Consider the following 25818-nt stretch of genomic DNA (forward strand, 5'->3'; position numbering starts at 1 on the left):
AACATTTAAGCAACCAAATCTCAAGATCAAACACACCCATTTCAAGTTTAAGCTAGTTACATCAAAATGACAAGAACAAGCATATAAATCATATATTCATATTAGACTTGAGCCATAGACACTAATTAACACTTTTATAAGTTAAAAAAATCAAGAACTAAGAATCTAGTGATTTTATAAAGTTACCCAAAAGTGATGAAGTTGGTATGGAATCGAAGAGGAAGATGCAAGGATTCCAAATATGTAATTTGTTTCGATGTTTGATTACTAACTTGAAAATCGATGATGAATCTTTGAATTGGAGTTTAGAGAGAAAAGTTGAAAGTGTTAAAGAAAAGAGGATGAAATGAATGGATGAGGACAGAGTTGACTCTTTGACCTAGTCACTCCTTTTGTCAAATGGCAAAATTGGTCCCTCAAGTTTAATGCAGGTGTGTGATGTTACCTAAACGAAATATTTTAAAACGCGTGTTAACAGAAGATGTTATAATTATATAACAGACTTTAAAATAGTTAAACGGAAGGTAAACAGAAAAAGGCGGGATGTTACATTACCTACTCCTTAAAAGAAATTTCGTCCCGAAATTTAAGTAGGCGTTGTAGTCGTTGTTTCTTCCTCGAGATCTTGCGTTTCCGAATCCACGAATAAATGAGAGTATTTCCTTTGTATTTGATCTTGCCTTTCCCAAGTAAACTCGGGTCCCCTTTTGGCATTCCAACGGACCTTAACGATCGGGATTTTACTTTGTTTTAGCGTCCTGACGGAGGTGTCCACAATTTCAACCGGTTCCTCCACAAAATGAAGTTTGTCATCAATAGTAAGCTCCTCGAGATGGATGACAAGTTCAGGTTCGGCAAAACACTTCTTCAAATTTGATACATGGAAAGTAGGATGGATGGAGCTCAGTTGAGGAAAAAGATCTAAACGATAAGCAACGGTTCCAACACGCTCCAAGATTTCGAAAGGACCAATATACCGCGGATTTAGTTTCCTGCGTTTCTCGAAACGGATTACACTTTTCCAAGGTGCGACTTTTAACATTACATGGTCACCGACTTGAAATTCGAGGTCGTTGCATCATTTGTCGGTATAGCTCTTTTGACGACTATGGGCCATCCGGATCCTATCTCAGATTTGAACGATCTTTTCAGTTGTTTCGTGAATGAGTTCGGGTCCGATGATTTGTGTGTCTCCTAATTCGGCCCAACAAAGAGGAGAATGACATTTGCGGCCATATAACGCTTCAAAAGGTGCGGCTTTTATACTCGCGTGATAACTATTGTTGTAAGAGAATTCTGCGAGAGGTAAGTGCTTGTCCCAAGCTTTTCCAAAGTCGAGAACGCAAGCTCGTAGCATGTCTTCCAAGGTTTGGATTGTGCGTTCGCTTTGTCAGTCGGTTTGTGGATGATATGCGGTGCTCATGTCTAAATGCGTTCCCAACGCTTCTTGTAAGGTACGCCAAAATCTACAAACAAAACGGCCATCTCGGTCCGAAATAATTGATAATGGTACACCATGACGGGCTACGATCTCTTTAATGTAAAGTTGTGCAAGTTTCTCCATTTTGCCGGTTTCCTTTATGGCTAGGAAGTGGGCGAATTTGGTGAGATGGTCTACAATAACCCAAATAGTATCATAACCGATTGCCGTTTTTGGTAGTTTTGTGATGAAATCCATCATTATTCTCTCCCACTTCCATTGTGGGATTTCGGGTTGTTGAAGTAGCCCGGACGGTCATTGGTGTTCGACTTTGACTTTAGAGAAAGTTAGGCACTTTCCAACATAAGTAGCGACGTCCCTCTTAATATTCGGCCACCAATATTGTTCTTTAAGGTTGTGGTACATCTTATTGGCGCCGAGGTGAATCGAGTATCTTGACTTATCGTCTAGAATATGGTTTCGTAAATTCCCATAACTAGGCACCCAAATCCTTCCGGCGAAAAATCGGAATCCGGTCTCCTTAGCTTCTAATCGAGAGGTGAGGACGTTTAAATTTTCGAGAGAAATGTTTTCATCCTTGAGAACCTCATCTTGGGCTACACGAATTTGGCTATTGAGGTTGGTGTGAATGGTGATGTTTAAGGCTTGGACACGAAGAGGCACCATTCTTTCCTTTCGACTTAAGGCATCGGCTACTACATTCGCCTTTCCGGGATGGTAACGAAGCTCACAATCGTAATCATTCAAAGTTTCAATCCACCGTCGTTGTCGCATGTTTAGTTGTTTTTGGTCGAAGATGTGTTGGAGGCTTTTGTGATCGGTGAAGATAGTACTCTTGGTTCCATAAAGATAGTTTCTCAACATTTTATGTGCAAAGACAACGGCTCCGAGTTCGAGATCATGTGTCGTGTAGTTCCGTTCATGATTTTTTAGTCGTCGGGAGGCATAAGCAATGACTTTCTTTCGTTGCATTAATACACACCCAAAACCATGTTTCGAGGCATCACAATATACAACAAAATCTTCATTGCCTTCGGGAAGTGACAAGATAGGAGCGGTGATTAGCTTTGTCTTCAAGATTTGAAATGCGGATTCATGTTCGGTTGCTCAAATGAATTTATTTTCCTTGTGAGTTAATGCGGTTAGAGGACGAGCAACCAAGGAGAAATCTTTGATGAATCTACGATAGTATCTGGCGAGACCCAAGAATTGACGAATGTGAGTAGGAGTAGTAGGAGTCTCCCATTTACTAATGGCTTCAATTTTTGCGGGATCGACTTTAATACCTGGATCACTTACAACATGACCAAGAAATTGAACTTCCTTCAACCAAAATTCACACTTGGAGAATTTGGCATAGAGTCGTTCTTGTCTCAAGAGTTCAAGCATAAGTCAGAGATGTTGTTCGTGCTCTTCTTCGCTTTTAGAATAGACCAATATATCATCGATGAACACGATAATGAATTTGTCGAGGTATGGTTTGCACACGCGGTTCATAAGGTCCATGAACACCGCTGGTGCATTAGTGAGACCAAATGGCATTACAAGAAATTCATAACTACCATAACGAGTCCAGAAAGCGGTTTTGGAGACATCTTCCCCCTTAACCCTTAGTTGATGATAACCCGAGCGGGGATCAATTTTTGAATATACACAAGACCCTTGTAGTTGATCAAAGAGGTCATCAATGCGTGGAAGAGGATATCGGTTCTTAACCGTCAATTTATTTCGTTCACGATAATTAATGCACAATCGTAGGGATCCATCTTTCTTCTTAACGAACAAAATCAGAGCCCCCCAGGGTGAATGGCTAGGTTGGATAAAACCACGATCAAGTAGTTCTTGGATTTGACTTTGTAATTCTTGCATCTCGGATGGAACAAGTCTATACAGTGCACGTGCTATGTGTGCGGCTCCCAGAATAAGATTGATTTGGAATTCAACCGGTCGATGAGGTGGAAGACCCGGCAATTCGTTGGGAAATACATCGGAAAAGTCACTAACAATTGGCACATCATCGATATGCTTCTCATCCTTCTCGACTTTCTTAACGTGAGCTAGAATCGCGAAACAACCTTTACGAAGTAATTTTCTAACTTTAAGGCACGAGACGAGGTTGAGTCCGGCGTAACTCTTATCGCCATAGACAATCAAGGGTTCACCATTCTTGATAGGAATTCGGATTGTGTTAAGGTCACAAAGGATGTGAGATTTCTTTTTGACTAACCAATTCATACCGATTATTACATCAAAGCTCCCTAGTTCCATGGGTATCAAGTTAATTTCAAATTCTTTACCCAAAATGTTTAATGTACACCCCCGGTAATATGTGTCGGCACTTAATAAGTTCCCGTTGGCCACCTCACTCGTATAAGTAGTATCTAGGGGAAGTGGTGGAGTGCAAAGAGTATGAGTCAAAGCCTTGGATACAAAACATTTATCGGCACCCGAATCGAATAAGCAAGAAACAAAAGAGTTGTTGAGAAGAAATGTACCCGTGACTAGTTCATTGTCATCCCGGGTCTCTTGGGCGATAATGTTGAAAGCTCGGTCGCGTGTATTGGGGTTGTCTTTCTTCTTTGGGCATGCATCCCTGTAATGGCCCGTTTGGCCACATCCGAAACAAACACCCGGTTTTGATGCATTGGGTCCCTTTTGAGTGACGGGAGCGGTATTCCTACAATCGTTGACCACATGGCCACTTCTTTGACATTTGTTGCAAAATGGCTTGCCACATTCACCATAATGATGTTTGTGGCACTTGTTGCAAAACGGTTTATTTCCGGCATAACTTTTCCTATCGTCAGAGGTGAAAGGCTTCTTAGCGGGGTTGTTGTTGTTCTTGCATGATTGGGGGGCTTCCCACTCTCTTTTGTTGCCACCCGATTTATCCTCAGCCTTAGATGACGGTACTACCATTTCGTCCACCGTTACTATCAATTTGCGGGCCATCTTCAAATCTTCTTGATGATTAGCGGGTTTGGATGACATTACCCCGTGTTTGATGCTCTTTGGAAGACCATCCATGTAAATTTCAACCCTTAAAGACTCGGGTGTCACAAGGTTTGGGCACATCAAGGCTAGTTCAGAAAATCGTTGATTATAGGCCTTGAGATAGTTTTCGACCGCTTTTAAAGTTCTTAGCTCTTGTTCGAGCCTTTGGGTTTCTTCACGAGGAAAATATTCGATGATCATCTTTTCCCTTAAATCGGCCCAAGAGAGTGCGTGGGCCTCATCGGTACCCACTGATTGCACATAGGTGTTCCACCAAGTAAGAGCGACACCGACGAAAGTGTGAGTGGAGTATTTGACCTTGTCTTGGTCTCGACAACCGCTTATGCTAAAGACGGCTTTCGTTTGCTCAAACCATCGGGTGAGCACAACCGGTCCCCCGGTTTCATCAAAAGTGTGATGTTTGCACCCCATGAAGTTCTTGTAGGAGCACCCTTCGCTTGAATTACCTGCTCCTTGATTGTTGTTGTTGTTATGGTTGTTGTTATTGTTGCTGGAGGAGTGACCGGCCATGGCCGCATCTACGGCAGTGGCTATCATCCGTTGGAGAGCTTGTTCGGGTGTTTCATGGCGTGGTACACGGCGAGGAGGCATTGTTCCTTCAAAACACAAGAATATCGTTGATTAGTATTCTCAATAATACTAACCTTGATATGGAATAAGGATAAAGAGAAAATTTTCCTTGAATCGCCTTAAATTCTTTATGTCATAATGTCAGAACGTTCATATGAGTCAACGTAATATAATCCCGGCAATTATATTACCCTAATTCATATGTGCATTGTACATTATTTCACTAAGTCAAGGTGGCGTGTCAATCAAATTAAACAACGTGAGATTAAGATGGAAATAAGAGTTAGATGTTAATAGAAGAGTTCGAGTATAAATGCACAAGTAGTCACGTAATTCCTACTTCAAGTCTATATGCCGGTTGTAGTCAAGACTCACTATTGTACCCTATGACTCGGGGTTGACACCAATGAACTCTAAATCCCTACAACCAACGCTCTGATACCATCTGTAGCGACCTGACAAAATCTTCATTGACGGCGCCGTCTACTTAGGTCCCGTTACGTGGTCATAAGTCTTTAAAATGACGTTTGACCAAAAATATGTCGCATTCATTTCAAATGTAAAGATGTTTCAAGTTTAAAAAAGTAGTTCAATGACTAGTTACATTACAACATTTAACGTACAAATGAAACCTATGCGACACAATTTAAAAGTAAGTCAAAAGATGCTCCATGTATGTATGTATACTCGACATCCAAGCAAGTATCAAAAATAGTGAGCGGAAGCATGTATCACATAGCGTTCAAGGACCTAGGAAAACATATAGAAAACTGTCAACGAAAACATTGGTGAAATCATAGGTGTAGTAATAAACGTTGCTTTTGAACCACAAGATTTAATATAGTTGATTTTCCAAATCGTTTGCATTCCAAAATGTTTGTGGAGCACCCAATTATCAAGACTTTACTGTTTGGTACCCTGTTACGTAGTGTTAGAACATACACTAAAATCAAAAATATATTTCATCCGCCGACGGTAGCGAACCGTCCGAATGAGGGCACGTCTAGCCCGCATGGATCCATAAAACATAAGTTCACGCTCACACCCGCAAGTGTAACTAATGATAATTGAATTGAGAATTTTCATTCAAACTCTCACGTGGAATGTTTGTTTCGTACTTGTGTTCAAAGTATAAATGTAAGTAGCATAAATGTATATGTTTCTCATCTCATGTTTTAAAAGAATAAAAGTTGTTGAGAAGGTGGGACTATGATCTCACCTTGAGTGCACGGTTTAAAAGGTACTTCACAAAGTAACGTGTGTAAAGAACAATGCTAGTCTTGACCTAAGCAAATAGATTGTATCAATAATGGTAATCACGGTCGGTCAAAGTCGTTCAATTAGTCCTATGGCTCGTTACGACTCGATTATATATGACATGTGAATCACGTTGTCAAGTTTCATGCAAGATATAAGTATAAAAGCATGTTAGAACGATTGCATAAGTGTCTGGTTAAGTTTGAATAAAAGTCAACTTTGGTCAAGTCAAAGTCAACAAAAAAGTCAACACGTTCAGGTCGGGTCTCGAACTATTTTTCTGAGGTTTTTAATCATATATAAGCATGTTGGCCAATTTTCATGTTAATCGGAGGTGCGTAGCATAGTTAGAATTAAGCGAAAAAGTGAAATTTTGGACAGCCGGGTTTGGATCGCCGCTCAAGGGTTTGGAGCGCCGCTCCATGTATCTGTTCAGCAATTCTGGCAGTTTTCAAGTGTCCAAAACGAGCTAAACTTCAAACAAGCATAATTTATGAACCGTAAACACTTAAAACGCGTATCTTATATCGTTGGAAAGGTAATTTAACGAGGAATACAACTAAACACTTTTCATCTCACAAAAATATCATTTACAATAACCGAACTCTCGTCAAGTGATCATTAAAGGTTCATTATCAAGGTTTCAAGTTCACAAAATGCATAAGATGATTTGGGAACTTAATACACACATATAATACGCCGTTTCGTAGGTAATTACGCATACAATACTACTAAACACTTATAAACAACATTACAAGGCTTTTGATGCATCAAAGATCATATTTAAGGCCATCAAACCCTAACTAACAATCATAAAATCCTTAATCATGTTAATGAGGCTTTTCCAAGTCAACTTACATACCAAATTGAAGCTAGTGATGCTAGTAACACATTTAATACATGCACTTTTAACATCTAACAACATTTAAGCAACTAAATCTCAAGATCAAACACACCCATTTTAAGTTTAAGCTAGTTACATCAAAATGACAAGAACAAGCATATAAATCATATATTCATGTTAGACTTGAGCCATAGACACTAATTAACACTTTTATAAGTTAAAAACATCAAGAACCAAGAATCTAGTAATTTTAGAAAGTTACCCAAAAGTGATGAAGTTGGTATGGAATTGAAGAGAAAGATGCAAGGATTCCAAATATGTAATTTGTTTCGATGTTTGATTGCTAACTTGAAAATGGATGATGAATCTTTGAATTGGAGTTTTGAGAGAAAAGTTAAAAGTGTTAGAGAAAAGAGGATGAAATGAATGGATGAGGAAAGAGTTGACTCTTTGACCTAGTCACTCCTTTTGTCAAATGGCAAAATTGGTTCCTCAAGTTTAATGAGGGTGCGTGAATTACCTAAACGAAATATTTTAAAACGCGTGTTAACGGAAGATGTTATAATTATATAACGGACTTTAAAATAGTTAAGCGGAAGGTAAACGGAAAAAGGTGGGATGTTACACATATTACAACATAATTTACTTACCCCATAAGAACTTGTCCAGGCTTCTGTGGGGCATGTATTCTAGTACAAGAAGTAGATCAGGCCCGTCCTTACACCATCCTAGTTGTTGGATAAGATTTCGGTGACGAACATTACTTATAAGCTTAATTTCATTTTCAAATTCTTTATTTGATTCTTAACAGCTACTATAATCCAAGAGTCTACAATGGCCTGTAAAATCGCATACACAAACTTATTCCGATAACTCATTTATACAAACTAAATTTAGATCAATAATGAGCTACTCTGAAACAATGAAAACTTTGGAGCTTAATAAATGTGACGACCCAGAAATTTTCGACCAAATTTAAACTTGATCTTTATATGTTTCCGACACGATAAGCAACGTTTGTAATGTTGAATATTAAAATTTGTAAACTATTTTCATGTAATCATTTACCTTTGGACTATGCCCGAAGATTAATGAACAATGGTGTGTAACTAAATATGCATATATATATATATATATATATATATATATATATATATATATATATATATATATATATATATATATATATATATATATATATATATATATATATATATAAGTGAAAGTATATATATAATAATTTGAAAATATAAAATAGATATTAGAATTAAATATGTAAAACAGGATACAAAATAATTAAGTGTAAATTTTAAAATAAATCTATATATATAAACATATATGATTTTAATGATTAAGTATATGGAAATCTATATAAAATGTATAAAATTAAATAATCAATATGTGTTATAATATATGAGATAGTTAATAAATATTATCTAGTTAATAATATCAGCATATTAAACTTACAAGATAAATTATAATTGCTATAATAATATTATCATTACTTTTATTAAAAAAATATAAATATTAATATCAATATCGATACTATTACTATATATAATATAATATAAAGATATGAAATTGGATACACTTAATTTGTTGTAATTACTAATATTATTATTATTATTATTATTATTAACATTATTAATATAATTAGTAGTAAAAATTTTGATTTAATATTATGATGTTACAATCAACAAAGTCATTATTATTATTATTATATGTATTATTATAAAAATAATATAAATCATTATTATTATCATTAAAAATATTATTATTATCACTTGTATAATAATCATTATAATTATTATTCATTATCAGTATTATTATTATTAGTTATTATTATTAATAAAATTGTTATTATTATTACAATTATTATCTTTGTTATTATTATTATTATTATTATTATTAATTATTGTTACTATTATAAATAGTTTCATAATTATTATTAAAAATTAATATTGAATATGAATGTTAGTAATTTTCTTTATATATTTAATATACATATATATAGTCAATGTATAATTACATACAAATACAGATATACTTAAATACGTGTAAATATATATAAATTTCAGTTATAGTTATATAGATAAATACATATATACGGTACAGATACATAAATATATACGTATATATAAATACAGAGAACGTACGTAAATTTTGTTTTCAATACTTTTCAAGGCTGTAGGTGATTGATACAATCTGTCTCTAAACAGTTTCAGGTCGCTGTCCATAGTGTAAATCAGATAACCAATTGATTCGATTCATATTTTATTTTCTTGATTATTATCTGTTTCCTTTTGTCTGTTTGAGAAAATGAGAACCACATTATATATTTACTTGATCAATTCAGTCGATTGGTACATCATTCAACCTACTATCACTTCTAGTAATCATAAACACCCTTTACAGCTTTGTATTAAATCGAATTTAATTTAGAAAAATTGACGAACACTGTTAGTCCCCCTGTTCGTGTACATTTTATTTAATCCTTCAAATTCTTAACAAATTTTAAAATATAATAATGCAATTCTATTAGGAATCTTGTATCTAAACTATCTGCAAAGTTTAAAACCTCAATTTTCAATATCGAGCTCGAATTTTGAAGTCAAAGTTTATATTTCAAAAGTCAAATGAAGTGTTCATCAAGAAATTCGCGTCTGTTTTTGTGTTTCAGATTAAATTGTTGATTGATAAAGTTTACAGGGACAAATTAGAACCTTTTTCGTGAAGGAAACAAGGTCTCAAAACATTATAAAAATTCAAATTTGATTTCCAGTTCATAAGCGTTCATAGACAAGCTGTTAAAGCATCTTTCTTTTTAATTTTTTTAATTAATCTAAACACTCACTAATCGTGTCTGTGTAAATTTCAAATCCTAAAACTAAATCAGAAATTAGTTATTAGCTCGATTCAATCTTTGGTCGTTTGTGAAGATGAAGAATAGATAAGAACTCAGTAATACGGTTTATATTTATTTAAATGGGTATCTAAATCGGAAAAGCATAAATGGTCAAGAGGTTTGGGATGTTTTCGGTTGAGCAAGTGGCCGAGGGTTCGAGCCCCGTCATGGGCAATTCTTTTTAGAAAGGCTTTCGAAAGGGTATACACTTTTATATTATCATTTTAATTATTGTTATTATTATTATTATTATTATTATTATTATTATTATTATTATTATTATTATTATATTTATTATTATTATAATTAGTGTTATTGTTATTATTAATGTTATAAACATTATTATTATTATCATATGTATAAGTATTATAATTATTATCATTATAAGTATTAATCATAATATTATTTGTAATAACCTTATCATTTTAGTATTATTACCATTATTTTGATTATTATTATTAGTTTCGATATTGATATATGTATTATTATTATTATTATTATTATTATTATTATTATTATTATTATTATTATTATTATTATTATTATTATTATTATTATTATTATTATTATGATTGTTATTATTAGTGTTATAATGAAAATATAACACAAGTTATTATTATTTTCATTAATATTAGTATTAGTATTATTATTATTAAGTGTTATAAATATATTGGTTATTATTATTATTATTATTATCACTAATAGTTGTATTATTATTATTATCATTATGATTAGAATTATATACAAGTTATCATTATTTTAGTATTAGTATCACTTTTGTAACTATTAGTATAAATAGTATTATTATTAAACAAAAGTATCGTTATTAACAATATCATTATTATTATTAAAATTATCATTTTAATAAAGTTATTATTAATATTAATAGTAAATCAGTAATATCAAAACTATCATTTTTAAACAAATAAATATTTTACACAAAAAAAAACATATTATATATATATATATATATATATATATATATATATATATATATATATATATATATATATATATATATATATATATATATATTAATATTCTATATATAAATCATATTAACATTACATATATAAAAACTTACATACAACAAATTAAGTATTTTTAATATAATACTAAATATATATAGATATCAAAATAACTATATTAATCACTTTAAATAGATATACAAAATAAATATATACAACATATAATTTAAGATATAAAATAAAGTATATATTTTTAAAATGTAATCTAGTATAATTCTTATATAACTACAAAATATATATAAATAATATATATTAATAAATGAAATTTTGAGATTTCAATTATATGTTTTAATATATATAATTGATATAGGTTCGTGAATCCGAGGCCAACCCTGCATTGTTCAATATCGTCATATGTATTTTTACTACAAAATACATTATAGTGAGTTTCATTTGCTCTCTTTTTAAATGCTTTTGCAATATATATTTTTGGGACTGAGAATACATGCGCTGCTTTTATAACTATTTTACAAAATAGACACAAGTAATTGAAACTATATTATATGGTTGAATGATCGAAATCGAATATGCCCCTTTTAGTATGGTAATCTAAGAATTAGGGAACAGACACCCTAATTGACGCGAATCTTAAAGATAGATCTATGGGCACTAACAATCCCCAGTCAGAGAATTTGAACTGCTTTAGTACTTCGATTTTATCATGTCCGAAGGGAGTCCTGGAATGATGGGGATATTCTATATGCATCTTGTTAATGTCGATTACCAGGTGTTTAATCCATATGAATGATTTTTGTCTCTATGTATGGGACGTATATTTATAAGAAATGGAAATGAAAATCTTGTGGTCTATTAAAATAATGGAAATGATTGTTTATGATAAACTAATGAACTCACCAACCTTTTGGTTGACACTTTAAAACATGTTTATTCTCAGGTATGAAAGAAATCTTCTGCTGTGCATTTGGTCATTTTAGAGCTATTACTTGGAGTCATTCATGACATATTTCAAAAGACGTTGCATTCGAGTCGTTGAGTTCAACAAGATTATTATTAGGTTATTAATAGTTTGATATATTATGAAATGGTATGCATGCCTGTCAACTTTCAATGAAATGAAAGTTTGTCTTTTAAAAATGAATGTTATGTTTGTAAAATGTATCAAATAGAGGTCAAGTACCTCGCGATGTAATCAACTATTGTGAATCGTTTATAATCGGTATGAACGGGTCATGAAAGTTGGTATCAGAGCGGTGGTCTTAGAGAACCAGGTCTTGCATTAGTGTGTCTAACTGATAGTCGTTAGGATGCATTAGTGAGTCTGGACTTCGACCGTGTCTGTATGTCAAAAGTTTTGCTTATTATTTTTGTCGAAAATTACCTGCTTATCATTCTTAGTCTAGACACATCTTATTGCATTGATTGCATGAATAGTGTATAGACAAAATTTATATCTTAGCAGAGCGTATCTGTTACTATATATATATATAGATATTCTATGTCATTAGAATATCATCCAATAGCCGAAAATCATTTCCTATTGAAAAATCCTTTACTCAATCGTACAAAATGGAACTCATCACTAGTTCAAGTTCTTCGGAACCCGACAGCTATTCCGACATGGATGTTCACCTAAGCTCTGGAAGCAGCGTCACCAGAATGAATCAACCAATCAGCCATCCCCAATTCATCTGATGGGTTCGTAGTCGACTTAATGAATGGAAACGAGAAGAAGATGATCCTTTCCATCAACCAAATTTTCCTCTTGGCGATGTACCTGAAGCACTCACCGACAAACCAATCCGAAACACCATTTTCACCCTCATTTCCCGAGTATCTCGTCATGATTATATTCTATCTGAAATTTTAAACCTTATTCATCCGCTCGTTCCGACCGACAATTATCCCGGAATAATGGAAGAAGTCAACGAGCTTCGCGCCCAAGTTGTAGCCTTGGAAAATATGGTGCAAAACATACCAGCTTCAACAACATCACCGGCACCAACAGTACCACCAACATCAACACCAGTGCCACCAACAACCCAAGTTTCGACATTACACGTCTCAACATCACAGTCCATACCTCGAACTTAATCATCGTTCTATGAATCGTTCTACATCATTTATCTTCGTTCTACATGACGATTATGTAATTTCTAATGTTTTAGAGATTATATATTCTAGTTCTAACGGTAAATCAAATGAGATTAATATCATATTGACTCATTAGATCCATGATTACATCTGAAGAAAATATATATGTAAGTATATATTTTCATAAAGATTGTAATTAAAAATTCTTTCGTACAAACTGTTAATGGTGAAAATATTTTAACGGGTAGGTAATACCCAAGAAATATTTAGATTTTACATTAATAAGTTACACTGTACATTCTTCGAATCTGATTCAACAACCAATTACTATCCTACTTACATCCACAAGATATACGAATCCGTTCACCACAAAATAACCATTTTCATTCAATTTCATAATTGGATTTTGATCTATCAGAATCCAACAAGTGGCATAATGAAGAAAACATTGAACAAAATAAAATTTGTTAGAAACAAACAAATTAACTATGAGAAATTCTATTAAGAATCCACGCTAACAAAATCCTAGCTAACTGTTCCTAGCTAACTGTTAATTCCGTATTACATTTTATTTATCGCAATTTAATTATCGCAATTTATTTATCGCAATATAAATTCTCGCAATTTTATTTATCGTCATTTAATTTCTGTTATTTATTTTACGCACTTTAAATATCGGGACACGTATACAATGTTTTGACATATCATATTGACGTCATCTATATATATTATTGGGAATAACCATAGACACTCTATATGCAGTAATGCTCGAGTTAGCTATACAGGATTGAGGTTGATTCTCAAATAATATATATACTTTGAGTTGTGATCGAGTCTGAGACATGTATACAATGGGTCACGATACGTATTAATTAATTCAAATATTATATATATGAATTATTAACTGTGGACTACTAACTTTAGACTACCAACATTGGACAATTAAAATGAATTAAAATATTAATTATAACATATGAAACTAAATATTTTTTCAAGTTTGCCACTTGACTTCATCTTAAATCTTATTTGTATCTTGACGATTACAATCTGTGTTCAAACCTTTCATGATTCTTGAAAACACCTCAATTGAGAGGATGAACCAACCGCACTTCATCTATGGAAGAAAAGATTTATGCATATAGTTATGCACCTGAAAACACTCGGAACCTGAGCAAATGTTTAACACGTATCTATGCTAGCTCCTTTAACATTATTATTATCGAAAATAGCTTTACAATTCCTTTCCAAATTAGCCAATTTTGTCACAGCTCGAACAAATCAACTTCAACTTTCATTCGGATTAGCCTTATTATAACCTCGATATATACGTTGTCATTTCGTCATCGTTACCGGAGAACCGTTTATATTCCACCATATTAGCAGTAAACTTACCAGCAACTTCATTACTCATTGAATTAAGTCTCTCCGAAGAACCATTATATTTGTTCGTTAAAACCTGTTCATATACTCATCCGCACTTTATAACGAGAATTGCCCTACCAATTACTAGAAATCAGCAATCAGTATTTTGAAATCTCGCAGCATGTTTACATCAACAGTTATATGTATACATATAACATTTATCTCTTAGAATTATGAACTTTCATCCTGAAATTCTGAAAAGCACCCAGGCTACGAATCAATACTTCAAAGTTTGAAAAAACTGAATGAAGCAGCAAAAACTGTAAACGACCTTAACAGTCAAAAGTTTGATGATAAAGAAGGATACGTTGGAAAAGCTCAGAAAAGTTGGAACTGGAAAACGGATTGAGCTAACCATGAAGGAAACCAAGGACAAATACAAGGACCATACCCTATATTCAAAGAATCCAGGTAATTCTGGATCCGTTGAAATCTTTAGAGAATATCTTGCTCCGAAGTCATGTTAAAATCTTGCGGAAAATTTTTCTTCATCAACCTTCGAACTTGGAAATTCCAAAATATCATCATAAATATCTTCAATATTTCTGAGGATATTTTCATAAATATTCTCGTTCGAAATTATATACCTCTTCGTGCTTCCTGTGTTTCATTATATTGGAAACTTTTGTAAAATCTAAGTTTAATTTATGAATGAATTCTGGAGAAATGTAAAGAAATTGATCCATGAATTAGTATAATATACTGATACTTGATCAACGTGATTATATTACAGTAAGTCATGCTGAGTTTCTAATGGGACGTGATGATTCACATATCATAACGTCATCAAGTGCTATGTTATATAACTCTTTCATTCTGCTTAACTTCTGAACATATCAAGAAAATATATTCTTGATAGTTCTATTCTCAGTGATTCTGGTAATTTGACAAATCAAATCGTGCTATTACGTTCTTTCTCGTGTAGAACATGAAGTTCATTCGAACTCCATACTTACGAATTCTGGACTGTTACTCGCCTTACGAGAGGTAGAGAAGAGAATAAAAAGGCAAAGAGCTCCAAAATATAAGAGAAAATATAAAGCCCAATAACAACACGGAGGTTACAAACCGTGGATATTAATACGAGTAGCAATATAAAGACACGGTAGAATTAAGAATAGTATCACCCCAAAGTAATAGTAAAAGTAAACAGATTCTTCTGGTGGAAGATTGAAAAGAAGGATGACAGAAATGATAATTAGGAAAATATCAAGGATTAGAATGGGATTAAGCATTTCACAATCTTTTGGATGTATGAATTGAGAAAGAAAGTATAGGAGTGGTGAGAATAATGGAACGGAAGAAGTAATTTTATAATGGAAACATCCGACAAGAGCAATCGAGGCAGATGACCACATTTAATTGAAGAAGATCCTAATTCTCTTAATTACCGAAGAATCGAATCTGATATAGATTTCGATGATTTTCTTAAATCCCTGGAATTCCAGAAAATCCACCGTGACTACGTCAAAAGTTAAATCTCTATCTCAATATTTTGTGACAACATCACTCGTACGCTTCACATAATCAAATCATTTTATCTATATAAATCAATAATGATAAAACTCTATTTATCAGCTCATATTCGTCATGAAAACATTCTTATTGTTAGCCATGACCACCTCTATCAAATTTCGAGACAAAATTTCTTTAACGGGTAGGTACTGTGACGACCCGGAAATTTCCGACCAAATTTAAACTTGATCTTTATATGTTTTCGACACGATAAGCAATGTTTGTAATGTTGAATATTAAAATTTGTAAACTATTTTCATGTAATCATTTACCTTTGGACTATGCCCGATGATTCACGAACAATGGTGTGTGAATATATATATATATATATATATATATATATATATATATATATATATATATATATATATATATATATATATATATATATATATATATATATATATATATATGTACGTATATATATATATATATGTACGTATATATATGTATGTATATGTATATATGATATTGCCTGATTTATACATGTTTTATATCTATCTTCAGGCAATATTTGGTTTAATTATGGGTTTTATAGTTGAATTGCAAGATTTTCGATACTTAATACTTTGTGGGGTTATTTAAGGAAAAGTGGTAAAAACTAGAAATTTTTTTTTTAGAATTGGAGAATTGGTTGCTAAAATGTTTGATGTTTATAGGAGCAAGCGCAACTTGTATTTCGAAGCGCTGCTTGGTATTTTGAAGAGAATCGGAACTCTAAGATCAGAGGAGGCATTTTAGTAGGAATATTCCAGTTTTGTGAAGGAAGCGCCGCTTTGCTTTGAATGTTCCGCTTGAAAATGTTGGTAGAGGTAGTGGAATGGATTAAAATCGCTGCTTAGGAATTGCTTTCGAGATCTCTGAGCTGAAGGAGGAAGCGTCACTTCCATTTATTAAATGTGACGACCCAGAAATTTTCGACCAAATTTAAACTTGATCTTTATATGTTTCCGACACGATAAGCAACGTTTGTAATGTTGAATATTAAAATTTGTAAACTATTTTCATGTAATCATTTACCTTTGGACTATGCCCGAAGATTAATGAACAATGGTGTGTAACTAAATATGCATATATATATATATATATATATATATATATATATATATATATATATATATATATATATATATATATATATATATATATACATACATACATACATACATATACATACATACATATACATATATATATATATATATAAGTGAAAGTATATATATAATAATTTGAAAATATAAAATAGATATTAGAATTAAATATGTAAAACAGGATACAAAATAATTAAGTGTAAATTTTAAAATAAATCTATATATATATAAACATATATGATTTTAATGATTAAGTATATGGTAATATATATAAAATGTATAAAATTAAATAATCAATATGTATTATAATATATGAGATAGTTAATAAATATTCCCTAGTTAATAATATCAGCATATTAAACTTACAAGATAAATTATAATTGCTATAATAATATTATCATTACTTTTATTAAAAACAATATAAATATTAATATCAATATTGATACTATTACTATATATAATATAAAGATATGAAATTGGATACACTTAATTTGTTATAATTACTAATGTTATTATTATTATTATTATTAATAACATTATTAATATAATTAGTAGTAAAAATTTTGATTTAATATTATGATGTTACAATCAACAAAGTCATTATTATTATTATTATATGTATTATTATAAAAATAATACAAATCATTATTATTATCATTAAAAATATTATTATTATCACTTGTATAATAATCATTATAATTATTATTCATTATCAGTATTATTATTATTAGTTATTATTATTAATAAAATTGTTATTATTATTACCATTATTATCTTTGTTATTATTATTATTATTATTATTATTATTATTATTATTATTATTATTATTATTATTATTATAAATTATTGTTACTATTATAAATAGTGTGATAATTATTATTAAAAATTAATATTGACTATGAATGTTAGTAATTTTCTTTATATATTTAATATACATATATATAGTCAATGTATAATTACCTACAAATACAGATATACTTAAATACGTATATATATATATATATATATATATATATATATAAATTTTAGTTATAGTTATATAGATAAATACATATATATGGTACAGATACATAAATATATACGTATATATAAATACAGAGAACGTACATAAATTTTTTTTCAATCCGTTTCATGGCTGTAGGTGATTGATACAATCTGTGTCCAAACCGTTTCAGGTCGTTGTCCATAGTACAAATCAGATAACCAATTGATTCGATTCTTATTTTATTTTCTTGATTATTATCTGTTTCCTTTTGTCTGTTTGAGAAAATGAGAACCACATTATATATTTAATTGATCAATTCAGTCGATTATTACATCATTCAACCTACTACCACTTCTAGTAATCACAAACACCGTTTACAGCTTTCTATTAAATCGAATTTAATTTAGAAAAATTGAAGAACACTGTTAGTCCCCTGTTCGTGTACATTTTATTAAATCCTTCGAATTCTTAACAAATTTTAAAGTATAATAATGCAGTTCTCTTAGGAATCTTGTATCTAAACTATCTGCAAAGTTTGAAACCTCAATTTTCAATATCGAGCTAGAAAGTCAAATGAATTGTTCAACAAGAAATTTGCGTCTGTTTTAGTGTTTAAGATTAAATTGTTGATTGATAAAGTTTACAGGGACAATTTAGAACCTTTTTCATGAAGGAATCAAGGTCTAAAACATTATAAAAATTCGAATTTGATTTCCAGTTCATAAGCGTTCATAAACAAGCTGTTAAAGCTTCTTTCTTTTTAATTTTTTTTAATTAATCTAAACACTCACTAATCGTGTCTGTGTAAATTTCAAATCCTAAAACTAAATCAGAAATTAGTTATTAGCTCGATTCAATCTTTGGTCGTTTGTGAAGATGAAGAAGAGATAAGAACTCAGTAATACGGTTTATATTTATTTAAATGGGTATCTAAATCGGAAAAGCAGAAATGGTCAAGTGGTTTGGGATGTTTTCGGTTGAGCAAGTGGTCGAGGGTTCGAGCCCCGCCATGGGCAATTCTTTTTAGAAAGGCATTCGAAAGGGTATACACTTTTATATTATCATATTAATTATTGTTATTATTATTATTATTATTATTATTATTATTATTATTATTATTATTATTATTATTATTATTATTATTATTATTATCATATTTATTATTATTATTAGTGTTATTGTTATTATTGTTATTATTAATGTTATAAACATTATTATTATTATCATATGTATAAGTATTATAATTATTATCATTATAAGTATTAATCATAATATTATTTGTAATAACCTTATCATTTTAGTATTATTACCATTATTATGATTATTATTATTATTAGTTTCGATATTGTTATATGTATTATTATTATTATTATTATTATTATTATTATTATTATTATTATTATTATTATTATTATTATTATTGTTATTATTAGTGTTATTATGAAAAGATAACACAAGTTAATATTATTTTCATTAATATTAGTACAGAAAAACTTACATACAACAAATTAAGTATTTTTAATATAATACTAAATATATATATATATCAAAATAACTATATTAATCACTTTAAATACATATACAAAATAAATATATACAACATATAATTTAAGATATAAAATAAAGTATATATTTTTAAAATGGAATCTAGTATAAATCTTATATAACTACAAAATATATATAAATAATATATATTAATAAATGAAATTTTGAGATTTCAATTATATGTTTTAATATATATAATTGTTATAGGTTCGTGAATCCGGAGCCAACTCTGCATTGTTCAATATCGTCATATGTATTTTTACTACAAAATACATTATAGTGGGTTTCATTTGCTCCCTTTTTAAATGCTTTTGCAATATATATTTTTGGGACTGAGAATACATGCGCTGCTTTTATAATTGTTTTACGAAATAGACACACGTAATTGAAACTACATTATATGGTTGAATGATCGAAATAGAATATGCCCCTTTTAGTCTGGTAATCTAAGAATTAGGGAACAGACAACCTAATTGACGCGAATCCTAAAGATAGATCTATGGGCACTAACAAGCTCCAGTCAGAGAATTTGAACTGCTTTAGTACTTCGATTTTATCATGTCCGAAGGGAGTCTCGGAATGATGGGGATATTCTATATGCATCTTGTTAATGTCGATTACCAGGTGTTCAATCCATATGAATGATTTTTGTCTCTATATATGGGACGTATATTTATGAGAAATGTTAATGAAAATCTTGTGGTCTATTAAAATAATAGAAATGATTGTTTATGATAAACTAATGAACTCACCAACCTTTTGGTTGACACTTTAAAGCATGTTAATTCTTAGGTATGAAAGAAATCTTTCGCTGTGCATTTGCTCATTTTAGAGCTATTATTTGGAGTCATTCATGACATATTTCAAAAGACGTTGCATTCGAGTTGTTGAGTTCAACAAGATTATTATTAAGCTATTAATAGTTTGATATATTATAAAATGGTATGCATGCCTGTCAACTTTCGATGAAATGAAAGTTTGTCTTTTAAAAACGAATGCAATGTTTGTAAAATGTATCATATAGAGGTCAAGTACCTCGCGATGTAATCAATTATTGTGAATCGTTTATAATCGGTATGAACGGGTCATGAAAATAAATAAGTATAATACTCGACGAAGTTTCATTACCTTGAATACTTCGCCAAAACCTCCTTTTCCTAGTAAGTACTCTTCACTAAAATTATTAGTTGCCTTCTTCAAATCTTGGTGGTTGTAACTATATATGCCCTTCAACTCTGATGTGTCTACAGGAATAACATGGTATTACAAGAATTAGTTAAACATAATCAATCATGTTTCAATATTTATATTCTATAAATCACCTTTTTCGAGGGTCGTAGACTTTTTCCTTCGCCAAAACCATAATGATAGAGCAAGGATAAGCAAAAAATGACCTGCCCCAATACATACGCCAACGATCAAACCATATTTATTTGAACCCCCTGTCACACAAATAGACCAAATACAGTTCGATCATATGATTTTTCGACAATTCACCCAACTATAAAGATTGAATTAGAAGAGGCCTTACCTGAACCTAGAAAAGGTATGAGATTAATTGTCTGATTATCTTGAAAAAATGGAAACACAGAGTACCTCATAAAGCATCCAACATTAATAGCACGTGCTTCATTAGCCCGAAGACAATTGTAAACGTTGTTATAGGCTGTACGCAAGCAGTTTTCGCAAATCGTCTTGCTTTCTTTCTCAACACATTGTCCAATAGCATAAACTGTTGTATTATCACTAGTGACTTGCCTTGTGGATGCTACATAGAAATTAGAAGTTCTTGGGGTAGCAATACTAATATCTGATATTAATTCTTGTACTACACGGTTGAAATCTGTAAGTAGTTGACTTGTTGACTCGTTACTACATATTCCAAGTGGGGCGACCGCCGCGTCTAAACTACCTTCCGGGTCATCATAGAACTGATTGTAGTTCTCGTATCTTAATTAACACAGAAGATGTAAACATTTTATTACTATGACTGCATAAATCCATGTGCCACTACAAGAAAAAGCATTATTAGGGGCCACAATGCGGGCCTTTCGGAATGAAAAGTTGTCCTAGATTACCTTTCCGAACGATAATTCGTCCCAAAAAGGTCGTGCCAGAAACTTCTTTGCGAAAAGTCTTTGACTTTTCGGCACGACAACCATTTTTTTCCCGGACGATTGTGGGTCTCACTTTGACTTTCTTCTCTGACAAAAGATACGATTATCGTGGACGACTCTTTCGCGACGACATGTTTTGTATTATTTAATAAATAAGTTAATATTTTCTTTCCGAACAACCTTTTCGCGACTCGTCGTCCCAACAGAAATATTTTTTAATAATTAAATAATATATAATTAAATAATATAAACTAGTAAAAAATTTTGGGGACGACATCTTTGGGGACGAAAAATAAATAAAAAATGTATTTTCGTTCGGGACGACATGTCGTCTCAAATTGTCGTCCGGGAAAAAATTGGTCAAACTTTTCAGAAAAAGCTGTCTCAGTTTTTGTCGTTTAGTTTTACTTAGGGGACGGCCCGATGTGTACCTAAAAGTGTCGTTCCTGTTTAACGGTTTTTTTTTTTTTTTTGTAGTGTGCCTCCTTGGCTAAATTGATTAAATTTGTACACACAACCACTAGAACACCATGTTTTAAGTGGTTCTTTATATATCATTGTGCTCAACCTACACCCAGGAGTACGATTGGAAATGATACGACCGTTGAGCATCATAGTTATTTTAGCTTCTAACAATTATTTGGCTGAAAAAGAATTCAAATAACTTGTTCACATGTAGTTTCTGCCTAAATGCGATGTATATTATGGGGTCTTATTGAAATTATATATGGTCAAAAGTGTGGTTTTATTGTAATTACATGTGGTCAACTGTAAAGTTCAATATGGGGATTATATTTTATTGCACCTCTATACTGGACCAAGCTAGTTAACATTTTCTAGAAATGTTGTAAATTTTGACTAAATATGGATGAAGATGCATATATTTAAAAAAAGGGTCAATTATAGGATTAAAGCGGACCAACTTGATGCATAGCAATTTAAATGAAAGACCAACAAGCAAGTTCCTTCAAGCTCATTGCACCAGAGTCCACACCACAGACAACGATACATAAGCCACATATATAACTTTGAATCTAAATTCCTACATTTACCATTTGGTATCAAACAAGTTTTAGTTACCCTTTGAAAATAATAAACACATAAAATCATGGTTGATAAATTGCTTTGATAAGACCATTAGTTACACAGCTGTTGAGGGGGAGTTGAAACTGACGTGGCAGGCTAAAACGCCCAAAACACCCGTTATAAGGAGTTGTATGGAAAGGTTATAAGAGACTTGGAGCATGTTTCATCGACGAAGATCACAGGAAATTTTTAACAGTATATTAGAACTTTTTTTTTTCTTTACCACACATGGGCCAGAACCCTTCTACAATATTACCAGTGACACATTCATAACTCACAACCTTCTACAATATTTCAATCTTGTTGGAGTATAATCGGTTAAGGTGTGTAAGTCATGTCCCACATCAGAAAATGAATGAACCAAATGGATGTATATAAGCTTAATTAACTGATTAAAGGGGTGATTGTTGGAGTATAATCGGTTAAGGTGTACAAGTCATGTCCCACACCGGAAAATGAATGAACCAAATGGATGTATATAAGCTTATGGGAACCTCCCTCTATCACTAATTGGTTTTAGAGTAATGTGGAACTCATGAGCTTGATTTTAGAGTAATGTGGAACTCATGAGTTTTTAGCTTATTTGATCGCTTGACATAAAGTTAATTTTTTTTTTTTAAGGTGAATGTGCACGCCCTACACGAAATTGTAAATTCTACTCCGTAGTAAATTACTTGGAAATAATAAAAAAATAAGTGAAATAAATTTAAATGAAGATATACAGACCTAAGGAAGCAATTATCAAGGTAGACGTTAGCACCATTTTCAGAACCGCAAGGTTGAATCGCAGATACGGCAACATCAAAGCAAGCCAAACATTGGGCTACCGATAAATAGTTACGGCACTGGGCAACTCCATATACTGCATCACCATTTTCCAAGTTCTGGGCTCTCGCGTAGTACACACCAGTGTTCGATAACTGGGTTCGAAGTTGAGAATACGTAGAGTTTAGGTTGATAGAAAAACTTGTTGGATCCATTGCATAATTGCTGCCACAGTAGAATCTTAGGGGCGGGTTTGTATCCGTTGTACTATTGTTGGTGGTGGTTGGCTGTGCAGTTCCAAGCTCCACCACCATTAATGCGATCACCATCACCAGTAACGAAGTTGTCATCATCATCATCTTCATAATTATGCAAAGAGATATTTGGCCGACATGAAGATTTGAATGATAAATATAGAAAGTCAACTTTATAATTTTTTCAATAATACTTGATAAATATAGTAAGTCGATCGGATTCATTATTTGTCTTAATATATTTTAATCTCGATAATTGATAAATATAGTAAGTCAACTTTATAATTTGTTATTTGTATTGATTTTCATACCGTCGCATTAACTTACCATGACTATAGTTTAGAAACAATAATATTAAATTTGATTTGGTCACATTATTTTTATTGCCTAAAAGGGTATACAGTCTGACAAATATTAGACCATTTTTTGTTATAATGTATGGTGTGATCGAGTTGGTGGTGTGAACATTATCGGAACTATAAAGGGACATAGGAGGGCTATTGCCCTCTCAAAATTTGGGTGGTAGTGTAAATGAGGTACGAAATCTTGGATGGTGAAGAAAAATCAAGCAAAAGAAAAGGTCACCTGCTGCATATTTCGTGAACGGAAAAGAAGGTCTCGCGACTTCGAGGTGCAAAACTCGCGAAAGGGAGAGTTAAGCTTACGTCGCAAAATAAAGCTCGATCTCTAACTTGCGAACGCGAAGCAGGAAGTGTCATGTATCTCGCGATCGCGAAAACCCCACTGGGTTGCCAGAATTTAATTGGGTTAAGACTCCTATTGTAACCCATACATGTATGTACAAATTTTATCAATAAAATACCTTCTAGTTTCGCATTGATTGTGGATTAAAGTAATCACATTGATTACATATAACCACGTTATATCTTGTGTTCGATTTTAGTTTTGCATTCTTACTTTCGTTTGTTGTTGTGGGTGGTGATTGTGTTTAATTATCTGCGTTGTTTGGGTAATAAAAATCCTTACAGTTGGTATCATAGCTTAGGCATCGAGTTTAGGAACAAAGGCGGAAGACGGAAAATTGAAAACCGATCGGTTTGATGGAAAAGACTTCTTTTTTGGAAGATAAAAACTTAAGACTACTTGTATCGGAAAAAGCTTCACTAACCCTTGTCGAAGGCTAAACAAGAAGGCATGAGTGATGCCGATTGGGTTTCATCGCATCGCCAAGCTCTGGGTGCGGTTCGTCTTGCACTTGTTACAAACGTTGCTGGCGACATTTAGAATGAGACGACGTTCGTTCGAAGGCTCACTCCAACATGTATGAAAACCTAAGACCGCTAATAAGGTTTTTCTTATGCGTTAATTGTTCAATACGAAAACGAAGGAAGGTATGAGCGCACCAAATCATATTACTGAGTTCAACAATCTCATATTGAGGCTAACATCAGTGGAAATTATGTTTGATGATGAACTTAAGGGCTAATCTAGCTTTCATCATTACTAAAAAGTTGTTCGGTTACGGTTACCGTGGTTAGTAGCTCCGTTGGAACTACTAAGCTAGCATTTGAAGGAATAAGATATTTAATTCTCGGTGAAGACACTCGCATGAGAAAGTTAGGAGAATTATCATCCGTTTCTTTGTTGAGTACCGATAACCGTAGTAGGAAAGTTGATCACAAGGAATGAAAGGGTAAAGGAAATTCTAAGAAGAGGTATCCATCTAAGGACCAAAGTGAAGCTATTTGTTAGGGTTGCAATCAAAAGGGTCATTATCAACATATTGTAAAAATGCTCCTACTAAAGGTGTGAACTTGACCGTGGAAGATACGGATGATGCACTTTCGTGTAGTGTTCAAAATTTGGTGGAGTCTTGGTTTTGAATGAGGGATCTTATTTTCACGCTTTTTCACTACGAGCGTGATGAAGGATTTTCGCTCGTATCGAGGTAAGGTGAGATTGGCA

General features: G+C 31.9%; 1 pseudogene; it reads right to left on the reverse strand.

The window, feature by feature from the left end:
• LOC139863925 (cysteine-rich receptor-like protein kinase 2) overlaps window positions 1-24003 on the reverse strand; it is a 215664-nt pseudogene extending 191661 nt beyond the window's left edge.
• Between the last annotated feature and the right edge of the window lie 1815 nt (window positions 24004-25818).

The sequence above is a fragment of the Rutidosis leptorrhynchoides genome, chromosome 8, assembly GCF_046630445.1.
Source record: "Rutidosis leptorrhynchoides isolate AG116_Rl617_1_P2 chromosome 8, CSIRO_AGI_Rlap_v1, whole genome shotgun sequence".
NCBI lineage: Eukaryota > Viridiplantae > Streptophyta > Magnoliopsida > Asterales > Asteraceae > Rutidosis > Rutidosis leptorrhynchoides.